The sequence below is a fragment of the Thalassophryne amazonica genome, chromosome 12, assembly GCF_902500255.1.
Source record: "Thalassophryne amazonica chromosome 12, fThaAma1.1, whole genome shotgun sequence".
NCBI lineage: Eukaryota > Metazoa > Chordata > Actinopteri > Batrachoidiformes > Batrachoididae > Thalassophryne > Thalassophryne amazonica.
In genome coordinates, this window is record NC_047114.1 from 53114675 (window position 1) to 53126943 (window position 12269).

Here is a 12269-nt window from a genome sequence, read left to right on the forward strand (position 1 = left end):
AGTGCCCTTGACCAAGGTAATTTACACTTCTGTGATTGCAGCATTAATGTAATATGCATATGTCCCGGACATGAATGAGCGAAGCTTGTCAGCATCTCACCATGTCATTTAAGTTCTTCAGACTTTATTTTGAGTAAATGCTTCAGGGGAGCATTGGTATGGCAAAAAACTTTCAGCTTCCTATAAGCATTTTTTTTTTTTTTTTTATTTGCCTCTCACATACATGGAAAAGCTCCTCACCATCTAACCATGTCCTTTCGGTCCTTCAGGCTTTTTTCAGTAAAATGGTTCTTGGGAGCATGAGCATGACTAAAACCTTTTAGCTTCTGGGGGGCTCCGCCTTTTTAAGCATTTTCCTTATTTTGTATTTCAGCTTCTGGGGGGGCTCTGTCCCCCATACTCTCCACCATTTTAAGCAATTTTCTTTTTTGCTTTTCAGCTTCTGGAGGGGCTCTGTCCCCCATACACATGGCATTTGCATGTTCTCCCCGTGTTTGCGTGGGTTTCCTCCAGGTGCTCTGGTTTCCTCCCACATCCAAAGACATGTGGGTTAGGTGGATTGGAATCTTTAAATTATCCGTAGGTGTGCGTGTGGGTGTGACTATTGTCAGAGTTGTTCAGAGTTGGACCTGAAAAGAACAACTCAGTTAACACAGAAAATAATCATGTAGGAGACACTGAATTTCTTTTCCTGATCAGGAGGGAGCAGATCGAGCTTAACCCTTGTCACCGACCACCGTCCCGTCAGCTCTGAAGGGCCCCGCCCATCTGCCTCCCATATTTATTTAGAATAAAGTTACATACAAGCATATGGAAGGACAAAATACCAAAACACGTTAGCAACACAAAGTCTGGTCTCATATCGATATGAAATTGTTATGGCTTTAATCCTCCAGTCTCACAAAGTAAACAGCGTAACCCTGAACTAATACACAGGTCACACCGCTCCCTGCTCAAGGCTGGACTGTTAATTAGAACGTACATCTGTACTCAGCAAAAACATGATCTCAGCAAAACAGTCTGCACTCTCACTGAATCAAAGATCATCTTGTGAGCAGTTTAATGATTACTTAAACAGTTCAGTGAATATAGTGAATAGATATGTATCAATCAATTAATGTAGTGAATATAACTACTTTAGCAATTCAGTGATTAACAAAGAAAGTAATATTAACACATTGAAACAAATGTACATAAATGTGTATATGAAGAATGAGATCAAAGACAAAATCAAAGGCAGCAAATCAAAGTAAAGACATTAATAATTGATAATATATTGAAAATTCTTTTGTTTGTGGCCCTGCAACAGACTGGTGTGCTGTCCTGGGTGTACCCCACCTCGCACTCTATGACTGTTGGGATAGGCTCCAGCCCCCCGCGACCATCAGTTGGACTAAACGGTTGGATGTGTGTGTGTGTGTGTGTGTGTGTGTGTGTGATTTGTTTATGCCATTTTAAATACAAGCAATACAAAAAAATAAAGATTTCAAATTTATAAAATTCTCTTCCTCAAACTCAAACTGAAAGAAAATCTCTAAAACTTGATAAAACCTGTAAATAATAATCAGTTTTATTGCTAGTTTTCTTTAGACAAGTCAGGAGATTGAAACATGAACATTTCCAAGTCAGTGAATATATCTTGGACTTTATTTACATCAATTATGAAGAAATACAAAAGTTTCTTTCACCAAAACATCAAATCTAGGCTTTCATCTCAAAGGTACCTTCTGTCAAATTGTTGCTGAACTTTCAGGTCTTTTTAAGAAACTCTTCCTCTACACCACTTCATCAAGAAGCTGGATTTTATATTTTTAATTAATTTATGTCAAGTTGTAGAGATTTGCTTTCAGTTTGAGTTAAGGAAGATAATTTTAGAAAAAAAATGTATTTGAAATGGAATAAACAAATTAAAATGTGTGAAATACCAAGTGTTCCAATACTTTTGAGGGCAATTGAGAAACACTGAGGAGCAGCATCTTACATCTCATATATAGTGCAGCAGATAAAAGAATATTTAGAGTGGAATCCTGCAAATGGTGAGCATCAAATTTGGCACAAATAATCCATAGACATTAACACTTAAAAAAAACTGATTGGTCACTTGAATTTTCAATAGGCAGCCAGGTGGGGCTCAACTGAAGAATTACACAGGGGTCTAAATCAGGGGTGGACAACTTGTTCCAGAAAGGGAAGGTTTTCTTTGCAGCCACTGACTCCACTGGTGATTTCATTGATTAATATCACTTTGAGCAGATGGAATCAGTTAATCACCCCTGGCCTAAATTAAAAGATGCTCCAATCATATAGAAAACGACACCACATTATTTGCCTGATCATAAAGATTCCAAAAAAAGGTATAGTTTGGACAATCTGTGACTGAATGTTATGGAGTTATGAGGTAAACGCAGCAAGAAAGGTGACAAAGTTCAGTTTCAGTTTGTACAGGGGTCAAAAATTAAAGTTGCTCCATTAATTTTGCTCCAGCTGTATTTGTGCTGAATTTGATGCTTGTATCACCATTTGAAGGATTCTTTCAGTCATCTGCTGCACTAATAAGCCAACAACAATAAGCCACCCGAATTAAATGAGAAATGCTGCTTTTAACAACCTGGACCTCATTTCTGACATAAAATGCGGTCGTTTACTCACCAATATAAGTTTGGTGTGATTAGAAGTGTTGTGAAAGTGTAGGAACACGGACCCACAACAGAGGGCGTTAAATGAACGGGCAATGGATAAGCCAAACAGTAACAATTTAATGTTGTGAAGTGCACAACGGAATACAGACAAATACAGTTTTGATAATACAGACAATTATATGTAGAGTGACGTGTGGGCAGGCTTGAGGATAGAAGACGTCCGTCCAGAACCGAGCCGGATCCCACATGGCCCTCACCGCCAACGGATCTGAAGAACACCGGAGCCGCCAAGTCCTGGATCCCCAGGTGGCCACCGTCTCCAGCTGTCAGACCTGGTACTGCTGGCAGAGAACATAAACAGTGTAGATGAGTGTGAGTTCGCACACTCAGTAATTCCACAGTTTGTGTTCTTTTGGGAGGGAGCACCTCCACCTCCAATCACACACTTGTGCAGCTCCTGTCTAACCACTTATCTGGTTGGAGTGTGAAGCGAAGCCGTCGCTAATCACACCAAACGCCAATTCCACAGATAAGGAAAACACCACAGGAAAACGGCTGCAAAAGAGTTCAGACTAAGACACAGTTTTAAGTCAGCAGAGAAATTACCTCTTACAGTAGCTGATTTCTCGGCGGGGAGGTGGAGTTGCAGTCCGGCTTTTATGGTGATGTGGATGATGAGTGACAGCTGGTGCTGATGATGAGTGACAGCTGTCACTCTGTTGCTCCGATGCCCTCTCGTGCTTGAAGCCCACACTTCAAGCCGGGCACCAACTGGTGGTGGTGGGCCAGCAGTACCTCCTCTTCAGCGGCCCACACAACAAGAAGTCCATAGTTCAAAGGATGTGTTCAGTTCAGATCTGGAGCAAACAGCACTGTCATACCCGGCCCTGATCCAGGCTTTCATCCCTTTATTTCTGGCCCTTTCTTTGGCTCTACTTCTGTCCCCAGCTTTGAATTATTAGTTGTTTATTTTTTTTATCCAGGTTTATTCTCTGTTGTCACTGTTCTTTGTTACTTTTTACTTTTGCCTTTCATTTAGTTCTGTTCAAGTTTTCTTTATTTATTTATCACTCGGTTCTCTTTTGTAACATCTGTTGTGCTTTAAGGTCTGGTTTGTTTGCTGTTATTGTTTTGTCACTGCTTTTTTATGGTTTGTTTTACCACCTTGTTTTCTTAAGTCAGTTTCTGTTTTTGTTTTAGTATTTATCTGAACTTATTCTCATGTAGTTTTCATTAGGTTATCACTTGTTTATTGGATCACCAGTTATGCTTCCTTATCGGGTTTTGCTTTCTGTTAATTATTTGGTCTTTGATTATGTGTTCTGCCTCAGTTCATAGTTTCCTGGAGTCCTTCACATCATTGCACCTGCCCCATGTCTCTCACCTTGTTTCTGTCTGTGTTGTTTCATCTCACTCACACTTCCTACAAAGGCCCAAGTATCTTTGCTCCTTACATCACTCTCTTGCACAGTGTTTGACCTTTGTCTACTAGCCATGCCCCCTTTCTGGAATCTTCCCTCCACACCTGCACCTTATTACCTAATCAGTCTGTACATGCACATTGTTCACAGCACCTGTTATTTAAGCCCTCACAGTCTCACAGCTCACCGCCAAATTGTTGTCTTAGTACACTCTCCAGCCTTTATTCACAGCCCTGTTTTTGTATAGCCGTGTACTGTATTTTTGCTCTGTTTTTGACTGCACCTTTTGCCTTATCTCCGATGTCTGTGTTTGCCTGTGCCACGGAACCCTGCTCGTCATTGAGTGCATTTTGGCCTGATCCCAATTGTACCTTTGCGCCGCTGACTGACCACATGTGTACCGTACCTGTGCCTGAATTAAAGACAATGTTATCTCTTACACCAAAGCCAAGGAGCCTGCATTGCGGGTCCAGACGCTCCGTGTTCCGGGCCCCTGCCTGGCCTGACAAGCACAAACTACTGGACAGGAGGAACCTAGCAGTCAATGTGACTCACTGGTTTCAAAATGCAGGTTTTTCAACCAGACGTGTGGTACTGTGACATGTCAATCATCTGTGTCCAATTAAATTTCAGGAGAGTCCAGTGAAACCCCAGCCTCTGCTCTAGCTCCACCCATGCCAGGAAGTGTTTGACATTTGAACATTTCCTGTTTCACTGTGACTGATAAACTGGCACTTCCTGTTTGAGTGTGAGCTTGCCACTGAGTTCCCACAGGATTCCATGGGATCTCGTCTGTCAATCCAGGAAGTGTTTGACATTTGAACATTTCCTGTTTCACTGTGACTGATAAACTGGCACTTCCTGTTTGAGTGTGAGCTTGCCACTGAGTTCCCACAGGATTCCATGGGATCTCGTCTGTCAATCCAGGAAGTGTTTGACATTTGAACATTTCCTGTTTTACTGTGGATTTGAAAATTGGCATTTCCTGTTTAGGATGCCCCGTACCATGAGTGAGCTTCGCACTTCTGTGCGATGTTTCACTCATATAAAGTACACTGAGATTTTAGAGCAGCATATTCTACCTTCAAGATCACATTGTTTCCATGGGCATCCACTGATTTTTCAACAAGACAATGCAAAACCACATTATGCGCACATTATAAAGAAGTGCCTTGCTTGCAGTCCTGACCTGTTGCTAATAAAGAGTTTGTAGAGAATTTTGAAATGAAAAAAATATACACCTTAGGATTTGTTTGTAGGAAGGATGGAGCATATGGTATCCTCAATAATACTTTTTTTGGAATGTGTTGCAGGTCTGAAATGCAATGGATGTGTATTATCAAATGAAATCAAATCAAATCAATTTTATTTATATAGCGCCAAATCACAACAAACAGTTGCCCCAAGGTGCTTTATATTGTAAGGCAAAAACCATACAATAATTACAGAAAAACACCAACGGTCAAACGACCCCCTATGAGCAAGCACTTGGCGACAGTGGGAAGGAAAAACTCCCCTGAAATGACGTTGACCACACAAACCATAAAATATAATGGGGGTGGTGGGGGGGGGGGGATCATATTGTCTGCAAGGACGTGCAGCCAGTCTGCTCTTTGTGAGGCTGAACCCATGTAATCTCAGAAGCTAAGCACAGTGGGTCCTGGTTAGTACAGGATGGGAGGTGTGGGTTTTGGCCCTTTTCAGCTGATTTTTCACTTGTGCACAAATTTTTTGGATCGCGCCAAGTTTCAGCTTAATCATGCATCCTGCATCGTATAATATACATCGAGTAACGAGCTGCGTATAACCTCTCACGGCCACCTCCCGATCGGCAATAGTATGGTTGGATGAAAATCAAACCTGTTTGATATTCTGGTCGGCCGTCGTGAAGGTTCCGCTCTGCTGAAGCAGCGCTACAAGCGTCTCTTGCACTGTGCATGTGCAAACACCGGAGAGAGCATAAACAGTGATCATCTCTTTGGGAGAGCAGCTTCTGTTTCTTTTTTCCCCCATTATTCTTCAACTCATTTAAAGTCTTGTATTTATTTATTTTTTTTGTTAAAACTTTGATGTCTCCCATCGAGAGTTTTTGTAAAAATAAGAAATATAAATAAAGTTTGAAAAAAAAGAAAAAAGCTTCTGTTTACGTTTTGCTTCTGGAAACATGAGTCGGACATGTGATTTTTGAACGTACAATGTGAGCAGTCAGATCACATGAGAGCATCGGGCCATACAGTGTGAGAACATTAATCGTGCGCTCTGAACTTTTACACCGTGTGGTTTGTCGCACAGTTTGAGCTGGAGCCAAGTACAACGATTGAAAATATCGTACAGTGTCTGCCCAGCTTTACGAAGACCAGTCGCTGTGCCTGTTTCTCCAGGTAAAACTGGAATTGCATCATGGAGGGCATCCGGTGTAAAACCTGTGCCAAATCCTAATGCTGGTCTTTACTGGATCTCCTGCGGTGATCCTGAACATACGGGGGCAGCTGGAAGTCCAACAATTGTATGCAATGAAATATAGAAAACAAACTAAATGTAAGACTCCACAGGGTTTTTGGATTTGTTTTGTTTGTTGCTATGCATTTTCCATGTCGTCCCAACCTTTTCTGATTTGGAGTTGTAAAGTACATGACTAAGGTTGTAAAAAACAAACTGTCCTTAAAGAAAATGAGGTGCCTGCCAAACTTCACACAATCAGTCATAACATGAGTCAAACTTTTCTGTTCTTTGGAACAAACATTTTGACAGTACCAACAGTGTGTTTGATGATGTTTATGGCCAATTTTACCCCCATCCTCTTCTGGGCTTGTTTCCTGCATCCCAGGGTCATGGTGACACGTGCCTCAAACTATGTTGTCCCAGCTGGCTCTGCATACGTAAAAAGGGCATTGGGCCACAGGGGTACGTGTTTCACAACCAAAGAGGAAACACCCTGTGTGTTTTTAAAAACAAGCATGTGAGTGTTTGTTCATGCATCGGTGTGTTAAGTGGTGGCTGCTCTGAGGTGGTCGTCTGTCACACACCTCTGCTCGAACAGTGCCTGAGTGTGTGAGGTGATAAATGCTGAGCGATAGTTGCCTGTGCCTTTAGTCCACAAAGACCTGGACTCAGAGGAGTCACCAGTGTCACTGCTGTCAGCCCCAGCCTGTATCACAGGCCGAAAAACAGCAGGATAACTGCCAAAGAAAACAGTGTAAAAGAAAGAATGACAGAGCAATGGAGGCTGGTTGTAAACCAGAGTACGTGAGGGTGAAATGTAGCGTGGCAGCTGTCAGACAGAAGTGTTTGCTCACAGCCAGAGACTGGCATACTGGTGAAAGACATAAACACTGGATACATAAATCAAAAGTGACATTTTGTGGCTTTATACCATTTAGCATATTAATTGGAAAGCTGGTTTGAATCTCTGAATAGAGTGTCAGAAAATGCAAAAAAGCAAAGAATATACAAGTTTATTCTCTGAGTGCTTGAGCAAGCTTGTAAATTTGCATATTTATTCTATGGTGATTTTTGCCACAAAATTCTCTCAAATTTAAAGATGTTTCAGCCTTGTAAAAACAACGTAGATGCACATTAATGTCCATCAGATTCACTGTAGCACCCCCTGTGGAGGAACTGCATAACACAGTGCTGAACAAAGCTCTTATCAGTTAGGTTTTTTTTTTTTTTTTGTGATTTCTGTTGTTGATTATTATATTATTTTAGATTAGAAATCCCTTGGGAAGACTCCCTCAGGGAAATTGAGGTTCCCGCAGCACTGTATAGCAGCACACAGGGTAAGACGCACACAGAGCATCAAATGTGAAAGTAAAAATCAATTTGCAAATATAAATACACAAATATAAATACCAGACATACTAATCACTACTGGTTTACTGGCGACTGCTGTTCCTCTCCTTCCCGTCTTCTGTCTTCCTGTTACTCCTCCTCCCCCTGAGTGAGGAGCTGTACAGTCTGATGGCCTGAGGGACAAAGGAGTTTTTCAGTGTATTAGTCCTGCACTTGGGAGGGAGCAGTCTGTGGCTGAAGATATAAAATCAAAATAAAATGAAAAGATTTTTCAGCCAAAAAATAGCAAATTCTGCTTTTTGATATCAAAGTCAAAACAAGTTTCCAATAAATGATCTCCATTAAATACAAATATTAATACCACACAATAAAAACAAACAAAAAAAACTATAAAGTATGCTTTTGACATGCCAGTGAAAATTTCTTGTGAAATTCAGTTAAATCAATAATTATTAAAAGGAAAAGACTGGCAGTATATGTTAAAGGACACTACAACAGACCATCATCAAAAGTTTGCTGACTGTGCCTGAAAGGAACAAATGAGGAAAGCCGACAAGGCTCCCATGGTAACCCTAACCCTTCCCTTCTGTGGGGGCGGCAGGGGTTTTGCTGCATCTGGTCCCCGTTCCTCCCCCCAAGCTGACAGTGGCGCAACTCAGGGTTGCTGCAAGACCTTCACCCACTTGCCTCAATTCGAATAACGGTCTTCTTCAAATTTAGTGCACATAAACAATGTCAAATGTGTATGTGCTGTCTTTAATTCTGATGTGTGCCATTATTACGGTAAACAAGTAATAACTGTGGACTAATTGATGTCTGAGGTAACTGGACTGTAAACATAATTTCTCCACTGTGAGATCAATAAAGTATATCTCAAATAATGGTGAAGTCCATTGAATTCTATGACATGTGACATATGTTACCCTGTAACGTGATAACTAAGCATGATACATGCTTCAAACGATTTCTTTTTGAAACCCTATTAACTCAACCAATAATTTGCATCACCTTTGAACAAAATTGGAGCAACTTTAACTTTTGACCCCTGTACAAACTGAAACTGAACTTTGTCACCATTCTTGTTGTTTTTACCCCCATAACTCTATAGAATTCAGTCATAGACAGTCCAAACTATACCTTTTTGGAATCTTTACAATCAGACAAATAATGTGGTATAATTTTCAATATGACTGGAGCATTTTTATATTTTGACCCCTATGTAATTCTTCAATTGACGCCTATATGGCCACCTATTGAAAATTCAAGTGGCCTGTCGTTTTTTTCAAAAGAGTAATATCTAAGGTGTACTTTTGCCAGATTTGGTGCTTGTATCACTATTTGAAGGATTCCTCTGTAAATATTCTGTTATCTGCTGCACTAATCTTGGCTTTTATCTTTGAGGCTTAATCTTTGACTGTGATTCATTTCATCTCGATCCTATCTTTGATCGCGATTCTTTTGATCCTGATTACATGATCTAAGCAAGACAGACAAACAGCAACAAAAATCAGAAATGTACATCAATGAATCAAAGCAGTCTGCAGTCAGGACCAAAGCAAAATGATCAGGATTGAAGTTTAGGTTTAAAAGTCAGCTATCGGTATCAAAGCCTTGTGATAAAGATCTAACTTTGGGAACAAAGATGAGGACTGGGATTACAGCTCAGTCATAAGGACCAGTGGTGAGTATGTAGAGGTAATGGTCAAGTAGTTAAAGCAATTAGATTGAAGTCCTGGGTATAACTGGGTGTTTTTGACTACTTTTGGTTTTACGCATAATTTACAGTGGGGAAAATAAGTATTTGACCCCCTGTCAGTTTTGCAGGTTTTCCCACCTACAAAGAATGGAGAGATCTGTAATTTTTATCATAGGTACACTTCAACTGTGACAGACAGAATCTAAAAAAAAAAAAAAAAACAAATCCAGTAAACCACATAGTATGATTTTTAAATAATGAATCTGCATTAACAAACGCCTCCGTGTTGATAACCATTCGTAAAATTCAGGCCGCTTTCGATGGTTTTCAGTCGAGTGAGTATCCGAGAAATTGTTTAACAGCTGGGCATGTTCAAACTTGTTCCGTAAGGCTTCCAACGGAGGTGTTTCTCTGTGGAGCCAGGCCATGAGCGGCTGGGTGCCGACGCGCGAATCCGTCCGCACGTCTTTCATTACAAAATCTCCTTTAACAGTGGAATGTCCGGATAAACTGCTGATCCCGACCTCTTCTGAAACTACTCTGTTCTCTCACGACGTCCTGGGTCAACAGAGGCTTAAATTTGGAAGTTTTCAGCTCGAAACAGGCTGACGATGGTGGCTCGGAGCGCGGCGTGCCGTCCGGCTCTGTGGGTTGTCCTTAAAGCGACAGTAACACTCCATAATCTCTCATCAGCCCTTAAAATTTTCACCGAAAACCAGCTGAATTTCTCGAATGGTGTCCACTCGGATGTGCCTTACAGTTTCTGAAAAAAGCAAAGCGGCAGTCTCTCAGCACGTTTTTGTTGTGTGGGCCGCTGAAGAGGAGGTACTGCTGGCCCACCACCACCAGATGGGGCACTGCTTGAAGTGCGGGCTTCAAGCACGGGAGGGCGTCATAGCAACCGGGAGTGACAGCTGTTACTCGTCATCAGCATCAGCTGTCACTCATCCACATCATCACCACCACCTTAAAGGCCGGACTGCAACTCCACCTCCCCGCCGAGAAATCAACTACCAATCAGGTAATTTCTCTGCTGAACAAAAACCTTGTGTAATAGTCTGAACTTCTGTTGCAGCCGTTTTCCTGTGGTGATTGCCTTATCTGTGGGATTGGCGTTTGGTGTGATCAGCGACGGCTTCGCTTCACACCCCAACCAGATAAGTGGTTAGACAGGAGCTGCACGAGTGTGTGATTGGAGGTGGAGGTGCTCCCTCCTTACTGAATACAGACCGTGGGATTACTGAGTGCGCGACCTCACACTCATCAGGACTGTCTCTGTTCTCTGCCAGCAGTACCGGGTCTGACTGCTGAAGACAGCGGCCACCTGGGGCGCAGGGCTTGGCGGCTCCGGTGTTCTTCAGCTCCGTTGGCAGTGGAAGCTGTGTGGGATCGGCTCTTCTCTCGCCAGGCGTCTGCTATCGTCGAGCCTGCCCACACGTCACCTGCTGTATGATTAACAGTCACTATATTGTTATTGTCTGTACGTCGTCGTGCGATTCACAACATTAAATTGTTACTTTTGGCTTATCCATTGTCCGTTCATTTACGCCCCCTGTTGTGGGTCCGTGTCACGACACTTTCACAACAGTTTTCAGACAAAGGAGTTCCGACGGGATGAGTGGACCAGTGCTCACTCAAAGCCTGCCCACAGGCGAATGACGCAACCGACAGGCGTGAAAAAACTCTCGCATGCCCACGAGGGTTCAAGCTTGTCTAATGTAATTGCACGTGATTCAATGTTTTTGAAAAAAATAATAAGGTCGGATACTTTTCTAATAGACCTCGTATATGCAACTATTACATTAAAATGCAGGAAATGGTTCAGGCGTTTTTGAACAGCTATCAGATGATGATAATCAGATGCCACACAAATTATGTTTGTGCCACTCAAAAAGGTCCTGTGCTGAACAAAACAGGCCTGACAGTTCCTCATGATGTCCACCAGAGGCAGCACTGGGCCCTTGGAGGCTTTTTTTCCCCTCTTCTCTGACTGACATCTGCTCCCATGTGGGGTCAGTGGTTTTTATTGTTGACGCCATGCCGTGTCCACCAATGAAAAAAGGGTAAGACTTTTTTTTTTTTACACCAACCATAGGTGTTAAAAGAGGCAGACAGAGGTGTCAGGCAGACAGACGTTCACGCGTGCACGAAGGCAGCGCACATCCTCATCCAAATGCGTGGATGCAGCTCCACTTTTATCCTTGCAAATTATAGCTATGAAGTTTTGTTGGGGGTTTGGCAAACAATCATTATGACAGGCAATTATTTTGAACGTGCTTGTACACGAACTTGTGCTAAGTAGGGATGTGTCAAATTAAAGAAGTTTCTGCAAAAATTGCCATTAGAGTTGAATGCATAATGCAAGATATACCAACTAAAAGGTAATAAGAGCAATAACACTTTCAAGCATGCGCTTCTCGGAAAAACATTCACAGCAATGAATTGCTGTGAATTGACACTGCAGCTCACAGTAATTGTGCCCATGGGATTTGCAAGATGTACAGCTATATTTAAGTTGTTGAATGCAATTTATTAAATTTATTTACAGATCATACAGAATGTGTCATTTAAACTCCACTGTGGTTTAAAGAGGCAAAATTACGCAACCATTTTAATGTCACTGACAAAATACTTATGGACCTTAACTCTGCAGGCAAAGTTCACACAATGATGAATTGAAATTATCATTTCTACAAGGGGTGACAAACACAAAAAGGATGC

At 41.8% G+C, this 12269-nt stretch overlaps 1 protein-coding gene across 1 annotated transcript in view; it reads right to left on the reverse strand.

Annotated features, from left to right (window-relative positions):
* The window catches only part of astn1 (astrotactin 1), a 1400536-nt gene that overhangs the window by 67224 nt on the left and 1321043 nt on the right, over positions 1-12269 (reverse strand). The window lies entirely within an intron of this gene.